This window comes from Crocuta crocuta, unplaced genomic scaffold (genome assembly GCF_008692635.1).
Source record: "Crocuta crocuta isolate KB4526 unplaced genomic scaffold, BGI_CrCroc_1.0 scaffold231, whole genome shotgun sequence".
In the NCBI taxonomy this organism is placed as follows: Eukaryota; Metazoa; Chordata; class Mammalia; order Carnivora; family Hyaenidae; genus Crocuta; species Crocuta crocuta.
The window spans coordinates 8,281,166-8,296,361 of NW_027528357.1; the positions used below are offsets into that span (position 1 = coordinate 8,281,166).

Here is a 15,196-nt window from a genome sequence, read left to right on the forward strand (position 1 = left end):
ATTTTATACTTCATGTTTTCATTTAATTTCAACTTTGTGATATTAAAGTCATTATTTCCTATTAACAAATGAAGAAGTTGTAGCAAAAGAACATTTAGACACTTGCTCAAGGTCACACAGGTAAATAGTCTGCACTTTAATGCAAGATACATTGAAGTAGAGTCCCTTTCTCTTTTTATCAACCACTGAAGTAATGCCTAGCACAGTGACTGACATAGCCAAGGTGATTAATATATATTTGTTCAAAGGAGAAAGGAATGAAAATCTAATAAGTCTAAAGCTCTCTCCAGTATAATGTGAGGAGGAAGGCAAAAAGACACAAAACTAATTGTCTTGTATTCAGATGAGCTATGAACTGATCACTGTATAGATACTTGATAAATACAAATATTTTATATTGTGTTAGTGTTAGCAAGGTTGCCTTTGGTACATAAACATTAGAATTTATCGATAATTATTTTTTTATTTTTAATGTTTTATTTATTTCTGAGAGAGAGAGACAGTGTGAACAGGGGAGGGTCAGAGAGAGAGGGAGACATAGAATCTGAAACAGGCTCCAGGCTCTGAGCTGTCAGCTCAAAGTCCAATGCGGGGCTCGAACCCATAAACCGCGAGATCATGACCTGAGCCGAAGTCGGACGTTTAACCGACTGAGCAGCCCAAGTGCATCTTTTTAAAAATAAATTTTAATGGATAATTTAGAATGATTTGAGAATGTTACTATGCTTTGTGTATATTAGATATACTGTTAATTATTGAAGATAACAGAAATAGATAACTTGTAAAAATAGAACACCAATTAATTGTAAAGGAGAACTGTTTTTTATTTACACTATTTGTGGTGATCCTGATGAGAATAAAGACTAAGTTTGAGACTGATAAAGGAATAGGAAATATTGAAAAATGTTGATTAGGAATTCTATTGCTATCAGAATAAAACCAGCAATGTTTGATGAGAAGGAATAAGTCAACATATAAATCCCGCCCTTTTTTTTGCAATCTTTCTTCTATTTACCCTTTAATTTTAAATGCATCCTTATCATTAAGTTTAATGAGTTTGTTTAAAATGAAAAATAAAGAAAAAAAGGGCTAGTTTTATGTGAAATCTCTGTGACTCGGGAATTTATATATGTATGTTTGCATTAGCTATGGACATACATATATGCATGTTAGTTATGCTTATTTTCATTTTGTCCTCAGAGAACTTGAAGTTTTTGTTTTTGTTTAATATCTGCTTAGGCTACCTTAGTGATGTTATACAATCTTTCATCATTATAAAAAAGAAAAGATGAGAATGAGAACATTTTTCTCCTGCTGTTGTGCTTTAATACTGATAAGGGAAGATATATGGCTCTGATAAAGTAGAAATATATATATATATTTTAAAAGATATTTCTAACTGAAACATGTTGGAAGAACACTATAGGTTTTAGGGTGAGATTTATAATGTTCATGGTAGTGAAGAAGTTGAGTCTGTAATAATTTCTTTTCCAGAGAACATGGAAAGACTTCAATTAGAACAAGTTAAAGAGAGTCACCTGCTTCTGAAACTGCCTCAGGTCAGCTATAAATACATGGCAATCTATACTAGTTAGATGGAATTCTGACTTGTAACTAGTTTAGGATGTGCAACAGCAACCCACTATCTGATGTGTAGCAGGAATAATGGCGTGGACTGAATTCTCAAAGTAGATCATATTATTACACTGAATCAGGACAATGGTCTATCTACGGCTTCTGGGATTGTGATCACAAATCATTATGGAGCTGAGTCACTGAAATAGCATCACTATAATAAAAAGGAGCCTGAAAAACCAACATATAACATTACTCTGTGGAGAAGCAGTTGTTGAAATTTACATCCAAGCCACCTGATATTGTGCAATCAATAATAGAAGATTTCCTCCAAAATTTTGTTTATCAGGGTCAGCCTCAGAAATCTAATAGAGTAGCTTGCCAGTGATTTAAGCTGGAAGGCTCTGTTTTCCATGGCTTTTGCACAGAGAATTGAATTTATGGACTCTTCATGCAGCAGTGGCTATTACATGCAAGGTGCCAATGACTACTTGATTATCTCGGAAGGACCTCAAAGCTAGTTGGGCATGAAATAGAGGACCTCTTCAAATGAAAGGGATCAGAATATTCAACACAGTTTATAAAGTGTGACAATTCTATTATGTAAGTTTGAACAGCAGCCACCATTGGAAAAAAAAAATCCATCAGAATATCCAAGAGAAAAATAGCTTGGCAGAGCTAGTGACCGTGAAAAAATATAGGCTTCATTACTAGTGGGAGAACAATATTTGGAGCTTTTCTATCTTAAAAATATGAATTATGCTCCATAGAATATGTAACTAGTCCCCAGTAATGTGAAACTATGATGGCATAGATACTATTTGTAATGGCTGGCTCCAGATTTAATATGGAAAAATTTCTCCATGATTGGATTTTGAAATTATTGATAATATCAAGGCAACTCCAAATAGAGACCATGATGACCTTTACTTTCTATGATAGGAATCATGTATAACTGTGTGAAAGAACAAAGAAAAGGATAGTAATCCATTTTTTCATAAAGGAAGGTAAATTTTTTATATAAATTTTTTTATTTTAGAACAGATTTAGAGTTGCAAAATCATTGTGAAAACAGTGCAAGAGTTCCCATATGCCCCACACTCAGTTTCTTTTATTATGAACATCTTTCATTAAAACAGTACATTTGTCACTACTAATGAACAATGAACTATTACATTACTATTAGCTAACATTAATATTTATTCAGATGCCCTTAGTGATTACCTAACATCTTTTTTCTGTTTCAGGATCCCATCCCAGATACTGAATGACATTTTCTTGTCATGTCCCCTGAAGTTTCTCCTGGTTGTTACAATTTCTCAGACTTTCCTTGTTTTTGATGATCTTGACTACGTTGCAAAGTATTGGTCAGGTGTTTTGTAGAATATTCTTCCACTGGGATTTGTCTAGTATTTTTTCATGATACATTTTTGAGAGGGGGTGTATTTCTTGGAGGAAGACCATTTTCTTCACATCATATCAAGGATGCATATGACTGATATGACTTACCGCTGATGATCACCTTTATCACTTGACTTGAGGTATGCTTGTCCATTTTCTCCCTGTACACTTACCTTTAATTCCTTTCTTTCTACACTGTATTATTTGAAAGAAAGTCACTATGCATAGCCTGTACTTATGGAGTGGGACTTATGCCCTACCTCCTTAAAAAAAAAAAAAGCATCTATGTCAGTTATTTAGAATTCTTTTGAACTAGAGATTTGTTTCTTTTCCATTTATTTACTTAGTCCATCATTTATTTATAACTGAGTCATGAATATCTGTGTTGAGTTATAATTCAATACCATTTTACTTATTTTGTTGTCCAATCAAACAGGTCTATTTTTGGCCATTAGTTGGCTCTTGTAGCTCTTTGACATATTCCTTCCATTGTTTTATTCTGAATTTTGTTTGTTTTTAGTACTTACTTTCTGGCACTCTAAGTTTTCGATACCAGGTATGGTCATTGAAACTGGGATATCACTGCTTCCAAGACCTCTTAAATGACAGAGCAAGAAGATATTCTGGGCATGTATATTCACTTACCTACAAATGTTTTTATGTGTAACTATATGTAATTATTTTAAGCTAAATATTAGTTATTACTGACATAGGAATTTTTTTCAGCATCCAGCACTACAGGATGCTCCTTAAAGACTATGTTTTGTGTGTATTTCTTGATGCTCTTCAAAAAATTTTATTTTGTGTAATGTTGCATTGGACTTTTTTTTCAGCATTTCAGTTTTGTTAAAAACAAAAAGAAAAAAATGTTTTCTAATAGGACTATAGTTACTTTTATTTTAAGTGAAATTTTCAGTTTTTAAATGCTAGGATTCAGGGATTGAGAGTATAAATTCCAAACCCTGATGGTCTGAAAACCCTGTGGTCTCTCCTTCCAGGAGCAGAAGATTGTTAGAGGTACCCTTACTACTTCACCAGCCCATACGATACTGGTTTTTCTCCTAGAAACTAGATTGTCCCTTTTTTTTTCCCTTTTCAACTTGGCAGAGTTCCTGTAAGTATGTGTCTTTCAAACCTGCCTGAATATTAAGTCACCTGGGGAACTTACAAAAAAAAAAAAGTACCGATATAATCTCTCTACTTCAGACCAAATTCAATTTATGTAGGACGAGACTCTGGAAATGTTTTCTAAAATTTCCCAGATTATATTATAGAGCCAGAGTTAGGGGCAGCATTGATACAGATGACCTCCAAGATCCTTTGGTCCTGAGATTCGGCTGATCTTTGATTTCCATTAATATGATCTGTCTGGATCAGTCTCTGCTTTATTCTCAATATGATGTAATGCATACAAAATAACCACAGATCTAGAAGTTATTTGGTGCTTGAAATGTCAGCTTAAAGAGAGTTTGCTATAGACCCGTGTATACTGGCACCATACAAACCGTTCGACAATGGGCCTTATGGCCATTTGGGAAAATAAAATTGAACTAGGCCAATGTAAAACTGTTATTCCAGAAGTTCAAGTCCACTGTGGGTGATTTGAAATGCTTCCAATATTAGTGAATTGCATGCTTTCTGTTGACCTATTTTGAGATAGAATGATTCAGCTCCTAAAATGCAGGAAAATACTATTTCGCCACCTTCTGAGTAGGATTGTACCAGAAGGAAAACAGCCATGTGGATTGTTCTTAGAGATCCTCAGGGAAGTCCTTACAGATCACTTTAATAATACATTCAGGTATTATGTAAGGCCAAGGTCAGGAAACATTGAAACCTAACGACTAAAAGTATTAAATGAAAAACCCAGATTCTTGAATTTCAGTTCTGAGACTCTGCTAAAGCCTTTTTGATACCAGGGAAGACATAACACTTCTGTGTGTTGTGCTTTCTCCATCTGTAAAACAAGGATAATTGCATCTTCATTACGATGCTGCACAAATGCATGAGGCAATCTATAAGAAAACACTTCAGACTCTATAGTCAAAAAGTCCCTAAACTATAGCATAGTGCCACATTTTTGTGGTTCTTCTATTTGACCCAAATATCTTTTGTAATTTAAGCACATTTCCTCCTAGATGGTATTTGGGGGAACCAGAAAATTAGCTTGCTACAGCTTATTTGCAATAAGTTTCATCCCAGTGTTTTGGCCCAACTGCTTTTCTTTTTAATACCAATCATCTCTATGTAGTCTTATATTAATTTCTTTCTGCATCGTAACTCAAGCTGTGAGTCACCTACGTGACCCAAGCTTTCCCCAAGGGCAAATCGTTCACCACTGCTGATTTACCCATGTTAAACAGAGTGACTTCATTTTAAGTTTTATCAGCTTTTGCTCTTCCAGCTCTAAATTCTGTGATTCTAATGGTGCATGTAAAAATTCGAAATGGATTTAGTTTCCTCATTATAGGAGTCTCTGACCCCATCACACATGAAATAAAGGTAAGTTGGAGAAAATCATAGGAAAAGCCTTTATTTTGGATTTTGATTATGAGCTACTTAGTTGGATGGCTTTCTCTATTAGTTCCTCTGAAGGGCTTCATTTAGTGGAGAATGAGGTAAGCTGTCAGAATGCAGGGAGTACTGCTGGGCTCCAAAAATAAGCTTCTTAATTTTTTTAGTGACACATTTTTACATATTCTCTGAAGATAGTTCTTGACTCAGAATATTAGAATGTTCTTTCTCTGCAGGTGAAGATGGTGACACACAGATGGAACTCATTACCTGTGGTGCCACACACAGCTCACGAGAAATTTTAACGAAGGGCAGGGAAAGTGCTTCCAAGTTTTACCACTGTGTTTCTGCACCCATCATTCAGGCATCCAGACAACTTAGGGACAGCGGTGTACACAAAAGCGGACTCAGCAGACTTACCTAAAGACAGGATCGGATTGTAGTTTTTACACCAAGAAAAGTAAACTATAAAGACACATCGAACGATCATGCCATAAATTGTAGTGTCAAAAATAATCCTGGCTCCTTAGAATCTTGTGGGCTAAAGCAGCATTTAAAACTAATGGGATCTGGTTAATCTTCTAGGAGGAAGAAAATTGTCATTGAAGCAACTCTAAAAAAGGATTTGGAAGATATGGTCATCTGAACACTGATACAATAGGGACAAAGAATCTCAGTGTTCTATATCTGAAAAGAAACTAGAGATTTTTCTTTTTTGTTGAATAATGGATTTAATTTTAGAGTAACTGTAAAACAAACTATGACTGTGCCTTCATCCTGATACTTTTGCAAGTGTTAAACTAGTGTCAGGCACTTCTATAATGCCTCATACTTTGCACAATCCTATCTATCTTCCCAAAATGCACCCAGCCTTTTCAGCCATAGTTATCTCAAATACATCTTCTACCCACACCCACTCTTCCCTGTATAAAGCTTTGGATAATAGGCAGAAATGGACTCACCTAACCCATTTTCTGTGGGACAAATCAGAAGGTGAAACTCAAATCAAAAGGAAAAGAGGATTTCTGATCTCTTGAAAACCTCATCTTGGAGTTTAACTGGACTTGGTTCACAATTGAGACTTTAGTTCTGAGGTAGAAGAGGCAGCAATGGAGGGAGTGGATGGACTTTGTTTACAGACTTTCTTTCTCTTGATGCTTTGATATGATGCAGAACATCTCAGGGCAGGCCGAGGAACAACACACACCCAGGTTCATGTCTTACCTCTGCCACTCACTATGTTTCTCACTTTGGAAGGACCACTTGGACCACACAGAACATGAACCCAGAGAGTTAGCATAAGAATTGATGAAATTAGGTCATACATATTCCTGGTACAAAGTATACACTCAAAGAGCACCTGGGTGGCTCAGTTGGTTAAGTGTCCGACTTTGGCTCAGGTCATAATCTCGCTGTTCATGAGTTTGAGCCCTGCATCAGGCTCTGTACTGACAGCTCAGTGTCTAGAGCCTGCTGCAGATTCTGTGTCTCCCACTCTCACTTTTCCGCTGCTCATGCTCTGTCTCTCTCTCTCTCTGTCTCTCTCTCTCAAAAATAAATAAACATTAAAATTTTTTAAAAAAAGAAAGTAGACACTCAATGCATAGTAATGATCATATTATTGCACTGTTCATAAATAATATATATTACCCAGAGGTGTCAATAAGACAGAGTTCTCAATAAATTATTCAATACCTACAGCCACATTGCCAAATAATCAAACCCTTGATTTTGATCTTTGACCATTTTGCCTCCTAATTGCGGGGTCCTCCCGATAGCTAAACTTCCATCCTCAGCCTGTCAATCTAGGCCTGTTCTCTGTTTCTCAACCCCAGGTGACAGAGGTGTATCATGGAAGGAAACATTTCCAACCCCTGAGACATATTTTCAGGTAAGAGTATTTTTTAAACACTGTTAAAGGTAATCATTCTAAAATATATCCCCTGTACTCCTATAGGGTGAATAAGTGTAGATTTTCTGGTTTATTCATGGTGTGTCATTAAAAATCTCGATTTAGCGGGCTGGCATTAATTTATCACCCTCACCCTTAAAATTAATTTAGTCATAATATCCAGCTGATTCCCCCTACCAAATTTCTCTTAAACCCATTCACTTTGTCCATCCCATTTGCCACCATAGTACTTGATGCAGCAAACCATCTTGCTTCAACCTGGGATACTTCCGTGGCTTCTTAACAGACAGGTGTCTCTGCTTTTGCTCTCTTTTTCAATCTCCCCAGATCCCTCAGAGGGACTTCCCCTGGTTTTAAGGATAAATGACAAAGTTCTAGGGCAGCCTTAATGTCTTACACTATCTGGCTTCTGCTCTCTAGCCTCATCTCACACCTCTCTTCCTTCTATCTTGGCACTCCAGTCTCTCTGTTTTTATCTCAGTCTGCTCTGCGTTGTCTTCAGGAAAGATGTTTTTTCCTTGAAATGGCCATCCTTCTCCTCCACTCCCATAGCCAGAGTTAATTTCAGCTCACTCTTTGGGATGTTACTCAATTAACATTTCCCCCAAGGAAACTCCCCCTGACTTTCCAGGCTCCCCTGAATCATCAGGTCTACAGTATGTGGTGCATATCAGGCCTTGTCACAGCACTCATCACTATAGTTTACTGATGAGCTTTGTTGTTATTTTTAAATGATCTCCACTGCTGGAATTTAGCTTCAAGGGGGCAAGGACAAGTTAACTTTCTTCAACACTTGTAAAATTGTTATAATAGAAGCCTTTACTATGAGAATAAGTAGATGATGCAAGAAAAGTGCTTAGTAAGATGCCTTGTACACAGTGTGTTCTCATTAAAATAATGTTTCCATGATTGCTGTGCTGAGTGCTGCAGGTGGGGGCTGGGGGAGGAACCATATGGATGAGACAACAGTGCCTGGTCATTTACTGACTAGTAATGCCTTATAAAAAGGAACGAGGGTGGGGAGGGGGTGAGCTTAATTTTAGAACAAGAATCGTGCATAGAATTGAGGTGCGACATCAGAAAAGTCCTAGCAGCAGGCATAATTGTCTTATTTATATTTCCAGAATAGTGTAGTGGGACAATTTTAAAACCTGAAACCCAAGAACTGAATGGACCCATGTAGACTTTTCTATAGAAACGATGACCACGCATAGGGGATCAGTTAACTATGAAAAATCCTGTGCTGACACATATATTCTGATGTTAACTCAGATGCCGTGGAGTGTTCTCTTAAGAGCTTCATGCTTTTCTTGAAGGGACTTCCAAGTTGCTATTTTCTCAGTTGATGGTAAACTGCCATCAGAGAAAGATTTTTGCTTTATAGCAAATATTGGTCAAGAAGAGATGTAATGAGCAAAATCCCAAAGGACAAAGCACTAAAAACACATGCTGCTCACCCTCTGGCCTTAACTAAAGGCAAATTTCGTCTGATTAAGAAGAGTCAGAGAACTTTACTTTTCCTACTAAGTTTCTTTTTAGCCTAGGTCATTGAAGAATTCAAAAAAAAATTAGCAACAGCAAAGAAATGAAAAACCTATATAAATATTTTCCAGCCTCTAAAATTGTTTCTAAACATCCTCAGCCTATCATTTGTGAATGGAAACAAAGGTAGAAGAAAACTAACATATCTTTGTTACTTATTTATTTAGTTTTGAGACAGAGAGCAAACAGAGGAAGGGCAGAAAGAAAGACAGAAAATCTCAAGCAAGCAGCACAGAGCCTGATGGCAGGGGCTCAAACTCATGAACCATGAGATCATGACCTGAGCCAAAATCAAAAGTCAGACGCTTAACTAATTGAGCCACCCAGGAAACCTGAAAACTGACATCTCTTAAACACAAATTATGTGCCTGGCCCTATATCTATACTTTCTTTATATTTGTGTCTTATAATCTTTAAATTACTCTGCAAAAAATGTTGTTGTTTCCCATTTACTACTTTAAACAACCTCAGTAATTTGCTAAGTCTAATAATAGATGTACCTGGCATTTGGAAGCAAGTTCACCCAGCTTCAAAATCTGTGTTCTGAAATTTTTTTTTTCTCCCAAAGGTAATAAAAAATTTCTAAAGTTTCTTCCAAGCCTAAAATTCTAAAAATATATTTAAGTCATAACATTAACAGTCTTCCTTCTAGCAAAATTTCAACAGTTAATTGCAACTCTACACATATTGCTTGCTTGCACCTGAACAATGAAAAGTGGATTGAGAAAATCCGTAAAGATGCTGACTGGACTCAGTTTAAATTCATGATTACAAACCTCAGAGGGACTTTGGCTCTGCTGGGCAATCCTGCTCTATATTTCCCTGGTAGATCTGCTCTATCACTCAACTCTTTCTCATCTACTCCTCCTTCCTCAAAACCGCACAACCTCTTCTCTCTCCTCTCAGTTGTTAATCATGCTTTTCATTAATAGAGAAATTGGGAAACTTCCAGATGCTTCCAATTATATGGTCTACCACGTCAACTTTATCTGTACATATATATTTTGTCTTTCCTCATGTTACAATGGATGTGCTGACTGCCACAATCTAATGACAGTACCTCAATTTATGAAATGGATTCTAATATCTCATTAATTTATAGAGTGTGTGCATGTGTATATATTTCAATTCCCATTATTTAATCTAGTTATGTCCTCTATTCTGCTGGGAATACTGAACTGACAGATATGGAACTATTGTTCCTACCAGATTATAGAGTTAAGCTCCTGAGAGCCTCAGGTCACATTTTTTTTTTAACTTTACATGTGTTTCTATTTAAATGCCATATTTAATATATATATTTCTTACAGATAATTAATTGCATGGTCTTTGAATGATGTAAAGTAAGGAGCTTTGGAAGTTATTTGTGTTATACAGGTTTGTTTGCCAGTGTCCTTGTAAAATAAGCCATTCTCATCAGTTTTAAAAACCTACTCTTCCATGTAACTCTGTTCCTGTATGACACTTAGCAGGACTATGACACTTAGTATTTTTATTAACTTCTCCCACAGTCTTCTGACCTCTGGACTCTGCATCGCCTTCCAGTTTAACAGTGTCATGCCCAGTCTCCTTTTGAAATGTGTGAGCCGACCAGCACCAGTTGAGATGGGTCTCACATTTTCCTGAATCCGGATGTGACTGTAAATTTCTTTGCCTTTCAACCTCACAATGATATAGTGCATTGTGCCTTTTTTAATTAGTTGTCATCTCATGAATCCAACAAGTTAGGCATTTTCCCATCTTTACCACAGCTCTTTCGTACACTACGGATGTCACTTCATCACTTTCTAGAGTGCCTCACCTACAGTTCCTTGAATTTTCTCTTCCTTTTTTTCTGATTGTACCATATTGTTGATTCATTAACATCGAACTCACAGTCAATGGCATTATAACTCACGATCAAATAAAACTTATCAAACACACATATCCATGAGGCATATCATGGCCCTCTATGCCAAAGAGTTCTAGATAACTGCACCTCAGTATTGTACTTGGAGGAATTTTAAACAGGGAAATCATTACCAAAAAGCACAAAAATGCAAAAAAAAAAAAAAGTGGCACTAAGAGATGGTGAAATGAATGTTATTTTACAGTATAAGAGCTAAAACAAGAAGACAGAATGCCTTTTTTGATCTCAACTGTAAATGTGCATATCCAATTAGTCAAATTTTTCATCACTCTGCACGTCTGCAAATGACTGGGAAGGCATGGGTGTTGATTTGGAGTGTACAAATATATATTTTAGCAAGTAGGTGAATTTGCAAACACAGAATCTGTGAACAATGAGTACTGACTATACACATGTACATATATGTGTATGTATATGTGTGTTTGTATGCTCTGCATGCATGTGTATGCTATAGTTATGCATTGTAATTAAAATCACAAATATAGTATACATGTATACATGCTATACATGAAGAATAACAAAAGCAAAAAGCTTTGCTTCTGGTTTCCTTCAATTTTTTGTCTTATGTCTCTGCTCCCTTTGAAATCCTACAGTTTCACTAACTCTAATAACTTTAATTTTATTCTTTCTTAAGCTACAATATCAAAACTCCACCATCAAGCTCATTAATAGCCTATATGTTGTATCCTGTAGTTAATACTTTAATCCTCATTTTACTTAAACAAGCAGTCTCATTTGATACAATTGACTGCCCCCCCCCTTCTTAAAACTCTCTCTTGAAATCACTTTCTGGACACCGTTCTCAGCTGTTTCTCCTTCTCTGAGGCCTTCTCTTCTCTAGCAGTGATTTTCAAGTTTATGAGTACATACAAATTGAGGTATACAAAGACTTTTGGGGGCGCCTTGATGACTCAGTTGGTTAACCAACTGACTCTTGATTTCCTTGCAGGTCATTACCTCATGGCTTGTGAGATGGAGCCCTGCAAAAGATGGATGCACCTTCACCTTTCCTGAAATTCGCCTTGGTTTACTGCCCTAAAAACATCAAAGTTCGACAAAGATGCCAATGTCGATGCTAAGAAAATGAAAAAGTATAATGACTGAGTGACTAATAGTTGTGCAAATCAGGGCTCACCAGGTCTTTTCAATTTTTATTTTTAATAAGATTGAAGGAGAACCTACTGAGTTGTTTGGTTAAAGCTTATATGAACCAGAAACCAAACACCAACCACATATGTCTTAACATTGAAGGTCAAAATTACCTACCCTATCTCCAGCCTTATCACCAATATACACACATCTTATGGCCTAAATTAACACGGCTTTACTATGCCAATGTTCAAGGAGTTAAAGCTATAAGAAGTTATAGGTTTATTATTTCAAGAGAGACTATTAACAGAGGCAAATAACTTAATTGTTCAATATAGAAACTTCTAGAAGGACTTATCAACTCTTCAATAGAAAATAGCAAAAGAAAGTATAACCGTTATATTCTGGTTCCAATAACTATAAACTTGTTACAAGCGTGATCCTTACCCAATGCTAAATAAGCCCCTCTACCGCCCTCTTGCCTGACCTGAAACTCTTGCCTGAAATCAAAGTTCAAATTTCCATAAAATCTGACCCTATGTTTTTGCCATGCTTGTGAGACACTATTGATGCTCTGACTAGGTGGCATTCTCACTTACCGAGCTAAGCAAGAAAGTCATCTTTGCCTTATCACTAGGTTATGTTGATGATATTTGAGGATCTGGCATCTACCCATTAATAACAATCTTTGATTACAGATCATTATTTATTTTTCAATTAACTTTTAAATCTTAATTCCAGCATAATACATAGGGTTATATTAGTTTTGGGTATATGATATCATGATTCAAAACTTCTATGCTTTGGGCATAAAACTTAGGAGTTTTAAAGTTGGGGGCACCTGAGAAAAACAAACAACCCAGTGAAGAAATGGGCAGAAGATATGAACAGACACTTCTCCAAAGAGGACATCCAGATGGCCAACAGACACATGAAACGATGCTCAGCATCCCTCCTCATCAGGGAAATACAAATCAAAACCACACTGAGATACCACCTCACGCCAGTCAGAGTGGCTAAAATGAGCAAATCAGAGAACTCTAGATGCTGGCGAGGATGTGGAGAAACGGGCACCCTCCTACACTGTTGGTGGGAATGTAAACTGGTACAGCCCCTCTGGAAAACAGTGTGGAGGTTCCTCAGGAAACTAACAATAGAACTCCCCTATGACCCAGCAATAGCACTGCTAGGAATTTACCCAAGGGATACAGAAATGCTGATGCATAGGAGCACATGTACCCCAATGTTCATAGCAGCACTCTCCACAATAGCTAAAACATGGAAAGAGCCTAAGTGTCCATCAACAGATGAATGGATCAAGAAGATGTGGTTTATCTATACCATGGAATACTACATGGCAATGAGAAACAATGAAATCTGGCCATGTGTAGCAACATGGATGGACCTTGAGGGTGTTATGCTGAGCGAAATAAGTCAGGCAGAGAAGGACAAATATCATATGTTTGCACGTATAGGAGGATTAGGAGGAACTTGACGGAGGAACAAGGGGGAGAAGAAGGGGGGAAATGGTGGGGGGAAGGGAGAGAGGCAAACCATGAGAGACTCTTGAATGCTGACAAAAACTGAGGACTGATGGATGTGGGGGGGAGGAGAGATGGGCATGGACGAGGACACTTGTGGGGATGAGCACTGAGTGTTATGTGGAAACTAATTTGACAATAAACTATTTGTAAAATAAATAAATAAATAAATAAAATAAGTAAATAAAATTGGGGGCACCTGGGTGGCTCAGTCGGTTAAGTCTTCAACTTCAGCTTAGGTCATGATCTCACATTTGTGGGTTGAAGACCCGTGTCAGGCTCTGTGCTGACAGCTCAGAACCTGGAGCCTGCTTCAGGTTCTGTGTCTCCCTGTCTTTCTGCCCCTCCCTCTCTCATGCTCTGTCTCTCTTAGTCTCAAAAATAAAGAAAACATTTAAAAAAATTTTAAATCAAGTGACTCCACAGATTCCCATCTATCTACTTATGTGAGCAAGTCTTTTGGGTGCTTTTATGCACACAGACACACACACACACACACACACACACACACTGAAAAATATTAATAAAATCGATGCTAAACTCTATCTCATTGAGAGCTTTATACTCAAATTTTATATTTCTGTTTTTATGTATAATATACTACTAATAGTTACAACAATAACTTGATCATAAAATAATTTTCACATATAGAAGTTTATGGAAATTTTACAGAGAAGTCTTATCTCCAAATGGTTTTAAGACATTAGAAACTTACATTTAAAAATATAGACTTTTTTTCTCAGAGAAATGTTATAGTGGATGACCTTTAAATTTTTTTCAAGCATACTACTATATTATATTAGTTATATGTTGCAAAAGAAGTAGAATAGAAATAATGAGTTCAAAAAAATGAAAATTTCATAGTGTTAAAGAAGACTTGGTCAGGTATTTTTAGATGAATAAGGTGACCATGACCATCAAATTATGTGGTCTTAAAGTTACTAAGTATATTTAAAAGGTGATAGAGCAGTGTTATTTTAAACTTTTAAAATGTCAATATTTATAATACACTAAAATTGTGTTCTTTGTAACAACTTGGGCTCATCATGAAAAATCTTGGTATCAATTTTAAAATGTGCAAAGCTATACCAAGTTGTTTTGAAATCATTTTATGAAACAGGGCAATAGTTTGAGGCCACTGCTCTGTTCTGCCTCCAAGCCTGTTTCCTTCCTGGCTCACAGGCTCCTCTGGGAAATCTTGTTGAGTCTCATGACATTAAGTAATATTGCTTCACTGAATAATGCCAAATGTATGTCTCCACTCTCTACTCCCAGACTAATATACCCAACCTTCCATTTGAGATATCTAGTTAGATGTCAAATGTGCATCTCTAAACTGAACATATCCCCAAAACAACTCTTGACTTCTACTCCAACCTACCCTAATATTTTCCTCTCCATTATTTACTATCTCTGTGGGTACTAATTTAAAACAAAAAACTGAAGAAAAAAATAACTTGCTACTGTCATAAATCCATTCGTTTTTCCTTTTTACAACATCACATATTCAATTCAGTGGCTTGCCCTGTGGGCTCTACTGTGAAAATGTATCTGGAATCTGTTCACATCTTACCATTTTCACCTCCAAAATCTAAGGAAGTCACAATCATTTGCTTCCCTTCCCAAACTCTCTCCATCCTGATCTTAGCAAAAGAATCTGAAATAGTCTCTGTCTTGCTATTTTTGTTTACAGTAGTTTTCTCTAGGAAATAG

The 15,196-nt window shown here is 36.5% G+C and overlaps 1 pseudogene; it reads right to left on the reverse strand.

The window, feature by feature from the left end:
- LOC144223166 (sterol-4-alpha-carboxylate 3-dehydrogenase, decarboxylating-like) overlaps positions 1-10,626 on the reverse strand; it is a 111,168-nt pseudogene extending 100,542 nt beyond the window's left edge.
- Between the last annotated feature and the right edge of the window lie 4,570 nt (positions 10,627-15,196).